Genomic DNA, 14494 nt, shown 5'->3' on the forward strand with positions numbered 1-14494 from the left:
GATTTCTTGCTACTATTGCGAATGGCAATAAATAAATAATTTAAGAGTTGTTAAAAGAAGAAGAAAGAAATCCTAATTTTTTATCTGTTGGTTTAGTGAAACATAATTCATAGAGCCTATGAAATTATTTTCATTACTGAAGGAACAAAGCACACCAGTTCACAGTATGATTCGATATGAAAGTAATGGTCGCAGCGATGGAAATGTGGGAAATAGTGTGGAAGACAAGATGGAAAAGCTGCAGTTCTAAATCACAAAGATCACAATAAAATTTAGAGTAATTTCTAATGTTGTACAAAATCCTAGAAACAGTTGTAGCAGAACTGGCTTGTGATATATGGATGATGTTTGGATCACTGTGTTCATAATCCCTGTCAGTATCTTCCTTTCCACTGCTGCCTTGTCTTAATTCTTTATTCATAACTTTAGTTTTGAATATGTCTATCATTACAAGTTGTGTTACAAATCACAACTGCTTATTTTTTCATGCCCTCTTTCCCACTTTTTGAAAGTATTTTAATTCTCTTTTCAGTACTAAATGTGGAATACTTCAATCTGGAGACTCTACACTTTCAGTCTAAATATTTCACAAGATAGTAAAATTAATTTCTCTCTGAAAAGACTGTTTCACTTATGTCCTCAAGACATATAGAGAATTATTTATTTTTTCATATATTCTTATTTATAGAGGTTAGATGACTTAAGTAAAAGAATTTGGATAAAGGTCACATATAACAAATAAGCTAAAGAATGTATGTGTTGAAGAATGTAACAACTGAAAAAGATCTATTTTTCAGTCCTTTTGGAGGCCAATTGAACAATAAATAAACAGCAACTTAAGAGCTGTTCATGGCTTGCTCATGAGCAAAAGCACACAAAAATAAATATGTATATATGCACTGTCTGAACAGATTGTTTTAGTACACCTGGGAACACTGTGATCATACAACATATTTCATTTTAGATGGTCATACTGACAGGGTTTTAGCTGTGGTAGGTTGTATGGTCCAATAACTGAAGGATTTGGAGGTTGAAATCCATTAGGTATATTATTATCATTTTGATTCCTCATAGACTCTTCAATGATGCATGTTTCCACATCTGTAACTACCTTACACAGGTTTCTTACCATTTACATACAAATTCAAGCTGAACAGCATATAAGTAGAATCGTTATGAGATATTTCTTGTTTTATTTCTATCACAGCTGTTTAATGACTTGTATTATTACCTTATTTTACATAGATGATACAGTTCTGCTTGCTTTATCTCCAATAAGCATGCAGCAACCTCTGGAATTTTTTCTTCTAAGCTTTTGTCTTAGATTCACTGAGAATTATAAGAAGATGAAAGTTACTGCCTTTAACTTTTCTAGAATTAGTCATGAATATGCCTTTCTCAGCAATAGGGTGCAACTGAGCGTCTTGGGAAAAGGTACATTAACCAAAGTAAATAGATATCTCTTTTAATGTTGGCGAAGAATACATGCCCCTCCATTTACAGAGTGTATAACTTTGTAACATTGCCATGTCCATTATTTCTAATGCTTCCTTTTACGTGTTCTACAGACATACAGAAAACACTGAGGTGAAGCCTTTTTGAGTTTTTACTTTAACTTCTATGGCCATATTTAATACTATATGGTCCCATCTTATGGGGTTTTTTTGTGTTTAATCCAATTTATTCAACATGGAGCAATGGCAATTTGAATAAAGAAATCAGTTTTCCATTTTATTATGTACTCTCATATCAAAACTTGGTACTATTTTAAGTTGTAAAGTATAGATATTATAACAAAATATTACCCAAACGACCTGACATTGTCAACATGGTAAAGTCATTTTGCTAAAAATGGGTTTGCATTATCTGGTTTCTGAATCTTTTCTTATTTCAATGATGTTTGGCAACTCTCCTTGTTTCATTGCTCTGTTTCATTCTTACATTGAAAAACCCTCCTCGTATTTTTATATAAAAAATAATTCCATGCTATGAAGAAGGAAAGACTAAAAAAGTTTGTTAGCTGAAACCTGCTATTTATCAGCATCTTAACATATGTTATACAAATAAATAAAAAATACATACGGCTTTTCCACGAACAGCTAACTATTAAGCATTCTAGGCTTTCATATGCTACCATAAGGAGAAATTATAGAAGAGCTAAAGAGTCTTCTTATTGAGAATTTCCTTGATCAAGCTTATAAAAGTGCCCTGTGAAGAGCTGGGAAAATGCCTGTATTAAATTTTAATGAATATTATCTGTGACCTTTTTTTTGCTCAGTTTATATTTCTGCCTGCCTGAAGGCATAAAATTAAGTCAAAGGAAGCCTTATGTGTGTTTAAAACAAGAAAAACAAAAACTATCAACAAAGTAAAAGAAAAGAGTGAGGTGATGGACCATGTAGCTTTCTGCTGTGGATAGAGTCTTTCTAGCTCCTACCCTTCTAAGAGCATTGTTCTGAAAATGCTGAGATGTGAGATCAAACTTTATCAGTCTCTTGAAAGGCTGAGGTACTTGAGAAAAACTGAGCATGTTGCAAAACAGGCAGGGCTGTTTTCCCAGCAGAAAATCCAGGACCTGAAAAAGTTATGCATAAAAGACTAAGTTTAGCTAAGGAAATAATACTCTAGGAACTTTTCAATTTTAAAATTTTAAACAATGATAATTTCTACTTTTTTTACCATTTTAAATAATTATTTTAGGAGGTGGAGTAGAAGTCTGAAACAAGAAAAGAAGAAAGAAAGGGGAAAAAAAGGAGGGGGAGGAGAGAAAGGAGTTATTTAAATATTTTCTACTGTAGCATCACCCAAAGATATAAACCCCCTTTGAGACTAATCTCAGTTGAGCCTCCTGAGATATTTATATTGATACTAACAAAGTGGAGGCTAGGACTACAACTTCAATTGTAAGAAAACTAGAATAAGGACCCATTTATTATGACATAGTTGAGAGATTATTAGTGAAAGAACATCCTTGGCTTTGATGATAAAATTCCAAGTCAGAGGGGAGTGTAGATTTGACAGTACCTCCAAAAAAAAAAAAAAGGTATATTTTCTACATAAATAGAATTATATACTTTGTTCTATATTTTCTATATAAATTTTTGTTGTATTTTCTGCAAGTTTGCAGGTAACACGAGTGCTGCAGTTGATATGTTAGAGGTAAGGGAAGCTATCCAGAGGGACGGGCTTAAGGAATGGGCCCGTGCGAACCTCATGAAATTCAACAAGGCCAAGTGCAAGGTCCTGCACCTGGGTCATGACAATCATCTCCAATATCAATATAGACTGGGTGATGAACGGATTGAAAGCAACTCTCTAGAGAAAGATTTGGGTATACTGGTAGATGGAAAATTGGACATGAGCCAACAAAGGGCACTTGCAGGCCAGAAGAACAACCGTATCCTGGGCTGCATCAAAGAAGCCCTCTATACCTCTCCCATGACACCCCACCTGGAGTACTGCATCCAGTGGGGTCCCCAGCTCAAGAAAGACATGGACCTGTGAGAGCAGTTCCAAAGAAGGACCATGAAAATGATCAGAGGGCTGGAACACTTCTCCTAGGAAGAAAAGCTGAGAGACTTGGGGTTGTTGAACCTAGAGAAAGGAAGGTTCCAGAGAGACCTTATTGTGGCCTTTCAATGTATTAAGGGGACTATAAGCTGTTCAGAAGGGACAGGCAAGGAAGGAGGGGCAGAGGTGTTGCCCTCTATGTTAAGGAATGAACAGAGTATGAAGAGATGTCCCTAAAGAATAGCCAAGAGGAAGTTGAAAGCTTATGGGTAGGAATTAGAGACCGAGGCAACAAGGCAAACCTCGTGGTTGGTGTGAAATCCACCTATGGGTCCTGAGAGAGCTGGCGAATGAAGTTCCTAAGCCACTTTCCATTATATTTAAAAAGACATGTCACTCTGGTGAAGTTCCCGCTGACTGCAAAAGGGGAAAGATTTTTATCAGAGTTAGGGTGATGGTTGGACTAGGTGATCTTAAAGGTCTTTTCCAACCTAGAGGATTCTATGATTCTATGATTCTATAACACCCATTTTCAAGAAGGGAAAAAGGAAGATCCGGGGAACTACAGGCCAGTCAGTCTCATCTCTGTGCTAGGCAAGATCATGGAGCAGATCCTCATGGAATCGCTGCTAAGGGACATGGAGAATAAGGAGGTGACTGATAACAGCCAACATGGGTTCACCAAGGGGAAGTCATGCCTGACAAATTTGATGGCCTTCTATGATGTTGCTACAGCATTGGTAGATAAGGGGAAAGCAACAGACTACCCAGATTTATGCAAAGCATTTGACACTGTCCTGCATGACATCCTGGTCTCTAAATTGGAAAGTCATGGATTTGATGGATGGATAAGGAACTCAGTGGATAAGGAACAGACTGGATGGCTGCACTCAAAGGGTTGCGGTCAATGGCTCAATGTCCAAGTGGAAGCCAGTGACGAGTGGTGTTCCTCAGGGGTCAGTACTGGGACCAGTGCTGTTTAACATCTTTGTTGGAGACATGGACAGTGGGATAGAGTGCACCCTCAGCAAGTTTGCCGATGACATCAAGCTGTGTGGCGCTGTTGACACGATGGGGGCAAGGCATGTCATCCAGAGGGACCTGGACAGGCTTGAGAAGTGGGCCTGTGCAAACCTCATGAAGTTCTACCAGGCCAAGTGCAGGGTCCTGCACCTGGGTCATGGCAATCCCAGGCACAAATACAGGTTGGGCAGAGAATGGTTGGAGAGCAGCCCTGAGGAGAAGGACTTGGGAGTGTTGGTGGATGAGAAGATCAACATGAGTTGGCAGTGCACGCTGGCAGCCCAGAAAGCCAACCACATCCTGGGCTGCTTCAGAAGAAGCGTGGCCAGCAGGTCAAGGTAAGTGATTCTGCCCCTCTACTCCGCTCCTGTGAGACCCCACCTGGAGTACTGTGTCCAGCTGTGGAGTCCTCAGTACAGGAAGGACACGGACCTGTTGGAACAGGTCCAGCGGAGGGCCACAAAAATGACTGGAGCACCTCTCTTGTGAAGACAGGCTGAGAGAGCTGGGGTTGTTCAGCCTGGAGAAGAGAAGTCTCCAGGGAGACCTTATAGCAGCCTTCCAATATCTAAAAGGGGCCTACAGGAGAGCCGGAGAGGGACTCTTTTATCAGGGAGTGGAGCAATAGGACAAGGGGTAATGCTTTTAAACAGAAAGAGGGGAGATTTAGATTAGATACTAGGAAGAAATTCTTTACTCTGTGGGTGGTGAGACACTGGAACCAGTTGCCCAGAGAAGTTGTGGATGCCCCATCCTTGGAGGGGTTCAAGGTCAGGCTGGATGGGGCTTTGAGCAACCTGCTCTAGTGGACGTGTCCCTGCCCATGGCAGGGGTGCTGGAACTCAATGATCTTTAAGGTCCCTTCCAACTCTAACTGTTCTCTGATTCTCTGATTCTATGAAATAAGAAAAGGATTTTCATCACCTTTGTTTTACTTGATTTAGCTGTGATGGCAGTTTCTCAGTTGAGTAGGTGTCTGTGTCTAATTTGATTTACTTTTGCTTATCTTTTTGTGGCACAAACACAATTATGTCTAGACAGCAGTAACAACCAGTTATCTTATGTAAAATGAGCTATTTATGACTAATGCAGTGATGTAGTGTGGAGAAATACAGACCTGGTACAACCAAGGAAACCTTGAGAAGCAGAGTCTCAGGATTTAGTGTAGAGGGACACAGGCTTGGGGTGACAGAAGATGGGGCACAAGCAGATAAATAATAAGAGATTTTTACTTAAATATATTTAAATATTCCTGGAAGAATTAAGTCTTATATTTCAAGTAAATATTGAAAATATTCTAAACCAGTATTATAGTTGATACATCAGAATAACGCTGCTATTGAGTAATATGCTTGCCAAAAAAAAGATAAAAATACCCCAAACTCAAGTCCATGACTGTCTGTAAAACCTTTAAAAAAAAAGTGTATGATTATTTAAAGAATGTATAATGGAATTATCTGAATCTCAAAAAAATGCAGCCATCCTTGATACTAGTGAAGATACAGAAACGTGTTTCAGTTTTCCTTGGTTGCCTGGACCTGCTGAAGAAGAAATGATTCTTTCAATTTTGTCTTTTGATAATGTATATCAGTGTTTTGGAATTTTGACATGCTATCTTTGGACTTTTTCTCATAGTCTACTAAAATAAGCTTATTTTACATTTGAGAATAGACTGGTAGAAATGAAAGGAGGACTTGTGTGGGGAGCAAATGATGGTGGCTGGTGAGAACAAGAAGCAACATAGGATGTGTCTCATGGTATAGAAAAAAGGACATTTCAGACATATGGTATCACTGGCCTAAAGAAAGGAGAAGTTATCACTTGATAAGAAACAAAACCTTGTCTATCTAACCATCCATTTTTGGCCTTCAATATTTTTTCCCAGTAGAAAATTTAAACTGAAATATAGAAGTACAGTTGTCACCTTTAAAAAAAATATCATCACATTCCTTAACAATAGCCACATTATGTTAATTACAAAACAAACATTTTCCACCTGCTGAGATTTCTACTTTCTGGAAAATATCTATCGTGTCTCCATTACTTCTTCTGAAAACTTCTAATTTAATTGGGAACACTTTTCACTAATGCTATGCAGAAAATGTTGACAGATGCATTTTCCCCAAACATTAAATATCAATCTATTTTATGAATGTTCAAAAGTATTTAGAACTGGTGATTCCCAGAGAAACTTATAGTTACTTAGGGGAAACTTCAGTAAACAAATGAGGTCAAAATTATCCTCCCACAGGAGTCAATGAAAATTTTATCTAAAATTTTAGCTCTATATGGACTGCTGCAGGGGAAGTTAAATCCATCCCAGCCAAATTCAAGAAATCTCTACTCCTTACTCTGTACCATTTGCATCATGCTCAGGTCCCACATAATTTGATACACTTGCATATCTTCTGACTTTCCGATTGTGTCTGCTTCTCATTCCTGAAATCCCATCTTACCAACACTTACAAATTATATTACACGCTTAAGCCATCTTTACATTCAACATACAAATTTATAAATTCTCATTAACTACTATGTGCCTTAACAGTCAGGTATTATATCCCTGTTCTATGGGTCTCTGCCACTCCACAAAGTGTCCATAAAAACAGTCTATGACTTGGGTCCCATGTGTCACTGTGGTTGCTCAGGACAGGAGAAGCAACACGTTTGATTGTTGGGTGCCAACACCGCTTGGTTTGGGTCATTGCTGCGCTTGCCCAATTCCTTGCAAAGCTCAGTCTTCATCAGTTTGCATAGTTCCTGCTACATTACCTCCTACAACATACAACTCGCATCGTTGGTAATTTTCCCCCAATGTTAAATCTCCTTAAGGTACGTACCAGATCTCCCCATCCTTCTGCATTACCACCAAGTACACCCAGGTCTTTGAGCAGAGACAATCCCACGAATGGGCTTCTCTTTTCCCCAAGGGTGGAAAAAACGGCACTGCTTTCCCCAGGCACTTCCTTGTGTGCACAACAGGAACCTTATCTTCTCCCACAATAAGTAGGGGGTCTGTTTTGTGCGGGACCAGGACAGTTAGCAGATCCTCTGGTGTTAATCAAAAAAGTACCCTCAGGAGAGGGTATTTCAAGGACCCAAAATGGTACTGACGGATTTGTTGTGTAGCCATCATGAATACAGAGAAGACTAAACAGCTGTCTACTTTACCTGGCCTCTCCATTTGAAACATTCACCACTGGCATGGTGAACGTTTCAAATAATGACTTTTTCATGTGCCATAAATGTATGGCCTATTGCTTCAGTATCTGGGAGTTGATGAACATAAAACTTGGACACCTGGCTCTGAGAACACATGGAATTCACAGTCACAGATCTGGCACCTTCTTTCTCTGTACCACAAATGGAGAGTGTCAGGTGATTAATGACAGAACATGTAGAGCCAGAGCATCAAAGAGGGGACACCCAGTCCCATAAGTGGTCCGAAAGCAAATACTGAAAATTGTGACGTGCGAAGGTGAACAAGTGTATCAATAGTCATCATTCTAATTAGAATTTATAATACAGCCTATGGACATTCAAATTTAAAATTAAACTAAGGAAGTTGTTAGAATCATACTATATGCTGATAACAGACTATGATAATGAACAATCCTGAGATATCAGATTAGGGCAACTGTTCAACATTTTGAAATATGGCTTTAATAGGAATAAATCAGGGATCCTTTGTGCATAGGATATATAAAACCTCTCTTGAAAGCTGCCTATTTAAAATTTGTGAAGCCAAGATGAGCTATCTAAGGCATATTTAGAATCACATAAAAACAGGAACTTAAGGTGTTTAATCACAATCTTGACTCTCCTACCCTTTCAGGTTTAACTATATGAGTAAGTATTGATTATGCCATTTAGAAGCAAGTTTTATTTTCCTAGTGTGTACAAATTACTAATGACAATTTCGTACCATAAATTCTTCTCACTGGGATGTCAAAATCTAATCCTTAAGGCACTGTATACTGGTGAACCTGGGAAGCCACAAGAAACTCAGTCGCAGACAGACTGCATGAAACAATCACTTAAATGAGGACCTCAAACTTTGCTCCTATAAAAACTGAGTGGAACCTTACTTATATTATTCATCTGCAGTATCTCACGTGACTCCATGTACATAGGAGTAATTAGGTATTGGGTAGTACTAGGATGGTCCTAATTATCTCTGCTGGAAATCAATGAGTACTACAGTCTTTATTTTGAGGGCAAAGTAATAAATAAAACTGTGTGCTGGTTGCCTATATGTATTGGCACAAGGAAGAGAAGAGGGCACAGTAACAAAGAGGAAATACCTAAAAAATATTTTTTATCTAATTTCACTTTTGTTTCCATTTTGGCATTTAAATTATTACCTGAACCGATGTAAACATCTACAAGGTACACACCTATCTTTGAGTTTGTTAGCTAGACTCTGCCTACTCAGTAGAGAAAAGCTGGTACTTTTACAGTTATTACTCCCATCCAAGAGCAAATGTTTAAAATCAGATGGTTTACTCATCTGAAGGTACCGTCTTCTCTTCTCTGCAATGACAATACAAACATTTAACCCAGAAGACAGGTGAAGTTAAGCAAAATTAGTCCTGTTCTCAGAGGTTAAATCTATTTTTTGCGAACAGCTTCTAACCATATATTCTATTAACGGTACAGAATTTGCCATATAATTCCATTTTAACTGAGTCATCTAAAGTGATGTGGCTGATAGGTGTTTTTGAGTGAGTGTGAAACAATCTTTTGACCCAAAAATCGTCCTTACTGCAGGATGAGATGAGGCTGAACTCATAAACAATTATGCTGTCTCTAGACATAAGATTTTCATGCATAGTTGACTACCTTTTACAGTATCTCTCATTGTCATCTGTAGATCCCAAAGTAATTCATAAGGGTCACAAAACCATCAACACATTAGATGAAATAAAGTGATTCTGGGGGAATGAATAAAGAAAAGAATGTGCTGCCATTCAGCAAGACCTTTCTAGACAAGCTAGAAAGCTGGGCAGTGAGGAACCTGATGAAATTCAACAAGGGCAAATGTAGGGTGCTGCACCTAAGGAAGAATAATCCCATACACCAGTACAGGTTAGGGTCTGCGGGAAAGCAGCTCTGTAGAGAGAGACCTTGGAGTCCTGGTGGACAACAGGATGACCATGAGCCAGCAATGTGCCCTTGTGGCCAAGAAGGCAAATGGTCTCCTGAGGGGCATTAAAAAGAGTGCAGCCAGCAGGTTGAGGGTGGTCATCCTCCCCCTCTGCTCTGCCCTGGTGAGGCCACATCTGGAGTACTGTGTCCAGTTCTGGGCTCCCCAGTTCAAGAAGGACAGGGGACTGCTGGAGAGGGTACAGCAGAGGGCTACAAAGATGATCAAGGGACTGTAACAACTCTCTTATGAGGAAAGGCTGAGAGAACTAGGTCTATTTAACCTCGAGAAGAGAAGACTGAGAGCGGATCTCATCAATGCTTATAAATATCTAAATGGTGTTTGTCAGAGGATGGGGGATCAGTGGTCCCAATGACAGGAAAAAGGGCAATGGACACAAGGTGGAACACAGGAAGTTCCGTCTCAACATGAGGAAAAACTTCTTTACTTTGAGGGTGACAGAGCACTGCAACAGGCTGCCCAGAGATGTGGTGGAGCCTCCTTCTCTAGAGATATTAAAAACCTGCCTGGATGCATTCCTGTGCAACCTGTCCTAGGTTAACCTGCTTTGGCAGCGTAGTTGGACTAGTTGATCTCCAGAGGTCCCTTCCAACCCTTACTGCGATTCTGTGATAGGCAAGAAATTGCAAATTTAGGAAGTAGATTTTTGTTTTTTGTTTTAATTGCCTCTGCTGATTGTATCTTCCTATATATATCTCCTTCTAGCATTACTAGGGGGAGACACTGGCAGAATCCTGTTAACAGTAGAATCCATATTAATTGTAACATCAATAGAGAGAGGGATATACAAATACAAACATATAGACATATACACATAGACATTATAAATATATGTATTACACTTTAAGAAGTTCTGCTTATAAAAATATTCTACAAGATAACTCAAGGGTCCATATATCCTATCTTTAAACACTAGCCAAAAAAAAGTAACTTTACAGGTTCATAAGGACAAGGAAAACTTTTGGTGACATATGTCTATTATGCTCTCGGAGCTTCTTGTGACCTGTACCTCAGGGAAATCCTGAGATGGAAGTTGTCTCTTTCTTTGGTTTTTTTTTCTGTGAATTTGGATTGAACAGATACAACCTCACTCTACCTACAATTCAAGTAATAAATAAATAAAAAAATAAAGCTCGTTAATAGTGGACCTTGAACTAAAAATCTCTGCTGAGATTATGTGCCAGACTTTTATTCATTTCAGAGCTTGCAAGCTTGCACAGCAATTTCTTTGAGTGGAATTAAGATTGTGTATTTAGGTCCTGAATCTGAGCTAATGAGAAGGGGTGGGGGCATAAAACAAACAAGCAGGACAATCAGGTATACAGGGCTAATATGAAGGTAAGGGTGTGATGTGGGGACATCTTTAGACAGGCATGGTAGGAGAAACAGAAAGACAGAGGTGTACATGTAGTTATCCATCATGGCACATGCGAAAGTGAAATTTGAGTAGTCAGAGGCTAATATTTTTGGAAGAGTCAAAAGGATGAGGAATTTATTTATGAAACTTTCACATCACAGAATCACAGGAAGGAAGAGATTGGAGGGACCTCTGGAAATTATCAACCCTCCTGGAAATTATCAACCCTCCTGCACATACCAAGGTCAACTGGAACACCTTGCACGGCACATTGTCACAACACATTGTCACAACACATTGTGACTGTGAGCTACATCGTTTTGGATCTACTTGTACTTAAAATTATCTACATTAAATTTCCTTTGTTACTGTTTCGGTCAGTTTCTGTTTGTCAGAACATTTCTGTGACTTACCAGTGCTTTGTAGTCATGAATAACTGGCTTAATTTTCTGTTGCTTATTATTTTTATTGTGGTTTATAAGATCACTATATATGTTATGATAGTTATATATGTTATGATAGTATATATGTTATGATAGTTATTGCTAGAAGTGTGAATAAAAAAAAAGGTATTTTTTTTGTCTCAGTAATTATTTTAAAATTAATACTATGAGTGACTTCTTGGTTGGAAAGTTGCTGCAATCTGTTTTATTTGCTTTCCAATAAATGACTAATAATCATAGAATCATAGAATCATAGAATCATAGAATGGTTTGGGTTGGAAGGGACCTTCAAGATCATTGAGTTCCAACCCCCCCTGCCCTAGGCAGGGACACCTCCACTAGAGTAGGTTGCTCAAAGCCCCATATGACCTGACCTTGAACACCTCTGGGGATGGGGCATCCACAACTTCTCTGGGCAACCTGTTCCAATGCCTCACCACCCTCATAGTGAAGAAAAAAATGAATCAGTGGGACATCATTCTTCAGTTTCTGAATGTCTTTAATTTCTGTCATATGGACATATACATTTATTCTGACTTTTTTTGTGTGTCTTGTGATTAGTTTATAATTCAGAAGCCTGTCAGTTTTGTCTGAAAGAATCAGAACATATATAGGGGTCAGGGTGAAGCAAGAGTGGGGCTGTTTCCCAAGGACAGGCAAGCCAGGAGCCAAGGGTGACCTCCCCCAACACAGTCCAGGGCAGGACATCCAGGCTCAATCCCACTATCTTCATTACAAGGAAAGGGTCTATCACAGTCCCAGCAAGGCGAGGTAATGAGTCAAGAGTGGGATCCATCCAGGAAGGCCATTCTGTAAGTGAGAGTAGGCAGAGACAAAGTTGAAGACAGGCACACTGCAATGTAGGGTGTGCATTCCTGATGAGGCTGCTTGGGGCAGTAAAGGCTTATTAGTGCCCTCTGGCCCTAAGTTTGTAAATGCTATAAATAAAATAAGCTAGCAATATCTATAAATGTAAATTCAGTGCCAGGACAAAAAAAACCCCAAGAACTAAAAAAACAATCCAGGAACAAACTAACAACTTCCATTATATTTGTTTAGACAGATAAATTTCTGGGTTTTTTGCGTTTGTCTCTATCTGTAAAATTTCCCATATATGGGCAAAACTGGAGCTGTTAAATGCAAAGTTAAATGCAAATCCTCCCCCTTATTGGAACATTATTTAAGTAATAACCTTTTTTTTTTCCATAGCATTAATTTCACCTATATGTATTTAAATGTAAATTTGCCCTCATATTACTAAGGAAAGAACAGGCATATATGCATCATTTATAAATACCTTCATGATGTATTCAAATAGTGCACTGGTAAGCACCAAGATAAAATCTTGGAAAGACAGCTAAGTGGCTAGGCAGATGGATTATGAGTTCAAAAAGTAGCTGGAATGTTAAAAGGAAGCTTGACCTTGAGGGAAATGAAGAAAAAGTCTGAATAGCACTACTTATTTATCAAGTGTATGCACAGTGCCAAACGTAATTCTAGAAAGGTATCACATGCTGGCTAATGAGGATTATTATAGGTACAACAAGGATAGAATGGATTAGGACAAAGGATCCCAAACTGCAATACGTGCACTACTGGGGAAATTAAGACTTCAAAGTCCTGTATAGCTGAGAGCTGTTCTTGCTCCTGAATCCCTGCTATCACTGCTTGCAACAGGTCTGCAGTGAGAGCTGCTGCTGATGGCTACACAGGACCAAAAAAAAAGTGTGCAGATGACAAGCTCAATAAACAATTGTTACCTGACTTTAACAGAATATTGTAGAGAAAAATGGTAGAGCTTTGTTTTATGTCACAGAAATAAAATACCAGCATTTCTTTTCCACCCAGCTAGTTCTGCAGTAAGCCAATTATTGAAGGACATCAGTACACAGATATTAGATACTTAAGTTCTCATTATTCTTGCATTTATTGTTCTCTGCATAAAGTTATCTTTCAGGACGATCTTGTAATAAAAATGTGAAAAAACCCAAAAACATTTAGTAATGAATCGCAAAGACCATATTTAATTTTCTGCCGTATGTATACTGTTCATGTCCATAATATTGTCCTTGTTTCTTAATCTGTCTTAAAAGGTCAAATCTGAAAGCCCAAAGAAAGGCTTGTGTGCCTGAAGGTGGGTTTTATTTTTTGTTATTTTCAAACAGTCATTGGTCTAGTAAAATGTATTACTGTTTCTCCAAACCCTACATTGATATATCCTTAAAACATCACAGTTATAGCCACAGAAGTACATGAAAAAACATTAAAATTGTGGTATTTTATGTCACATGGCAACTTACATGCTTCTCATGTTTTAAACTCAAACATGGAGCTGTAGACTAAATTTAACCTTTCTGTTTCATAAGAGCTTCCTTTGTGCAGTATCATGTGTATTAAACTTCCTTTTTCACCAGGGGAAGGGCTTGTTAATTTTTAAATAAGCTTTCTCCCTCTGAATATTCTCATGCCTCCTTCCAGTTCCAGAGATTTATTAGTAGTGCTGATGGTGACAGTGCTGGTGATGCCTTTCCCATCACAACTGTTGGCTCTAACAGATGACAAAAGCAGCAACTTTTTTGCTCTGTCACTGCAGCAGCAGTAGCAGCAGCTTTTTTCTCCATCTGTAAAGAGGGTTTATTATATATTTAAAGCATATATTCACTGCCCTGTGAAGAGATTTCATAAATTTGGCTCTGACAGTTCTATTCCAGCTCCTATCATCTACACCAAAGAGACTTTATTTAGGTGTGCTGGACATCTTTATAATTCCAATACGTGACATACTGATGATATCTGTAAGATCTCTATCATACAGAAGTTTCCAGGAACTGGTAAATCATATCCCATATAAAGAAAATACATAAATAATGCCACAGCACTTTTTTAAAGCTGTAATCAAGCTTGAAATAAAAATCTTTTTATATACACAGAATTTTTAGTAGCCGTACATATTTATTCCAGGAAAAGGCTAAGAATATTGTAATTATCTGACAG

This window comes from Numenius arquata, chromosome 9 (genome assembly GCF_964106895.1).
Source record: "Numenius arquata chromosome 9, bNumArq3.hap1.1, whole genome shotgun sequence".
Lineage (NCBI taxonomy): Eukaryota > Metazoa > Chordata > Aves > Charadriiformes > Scolopacidae > Numenius > Numenius arquata.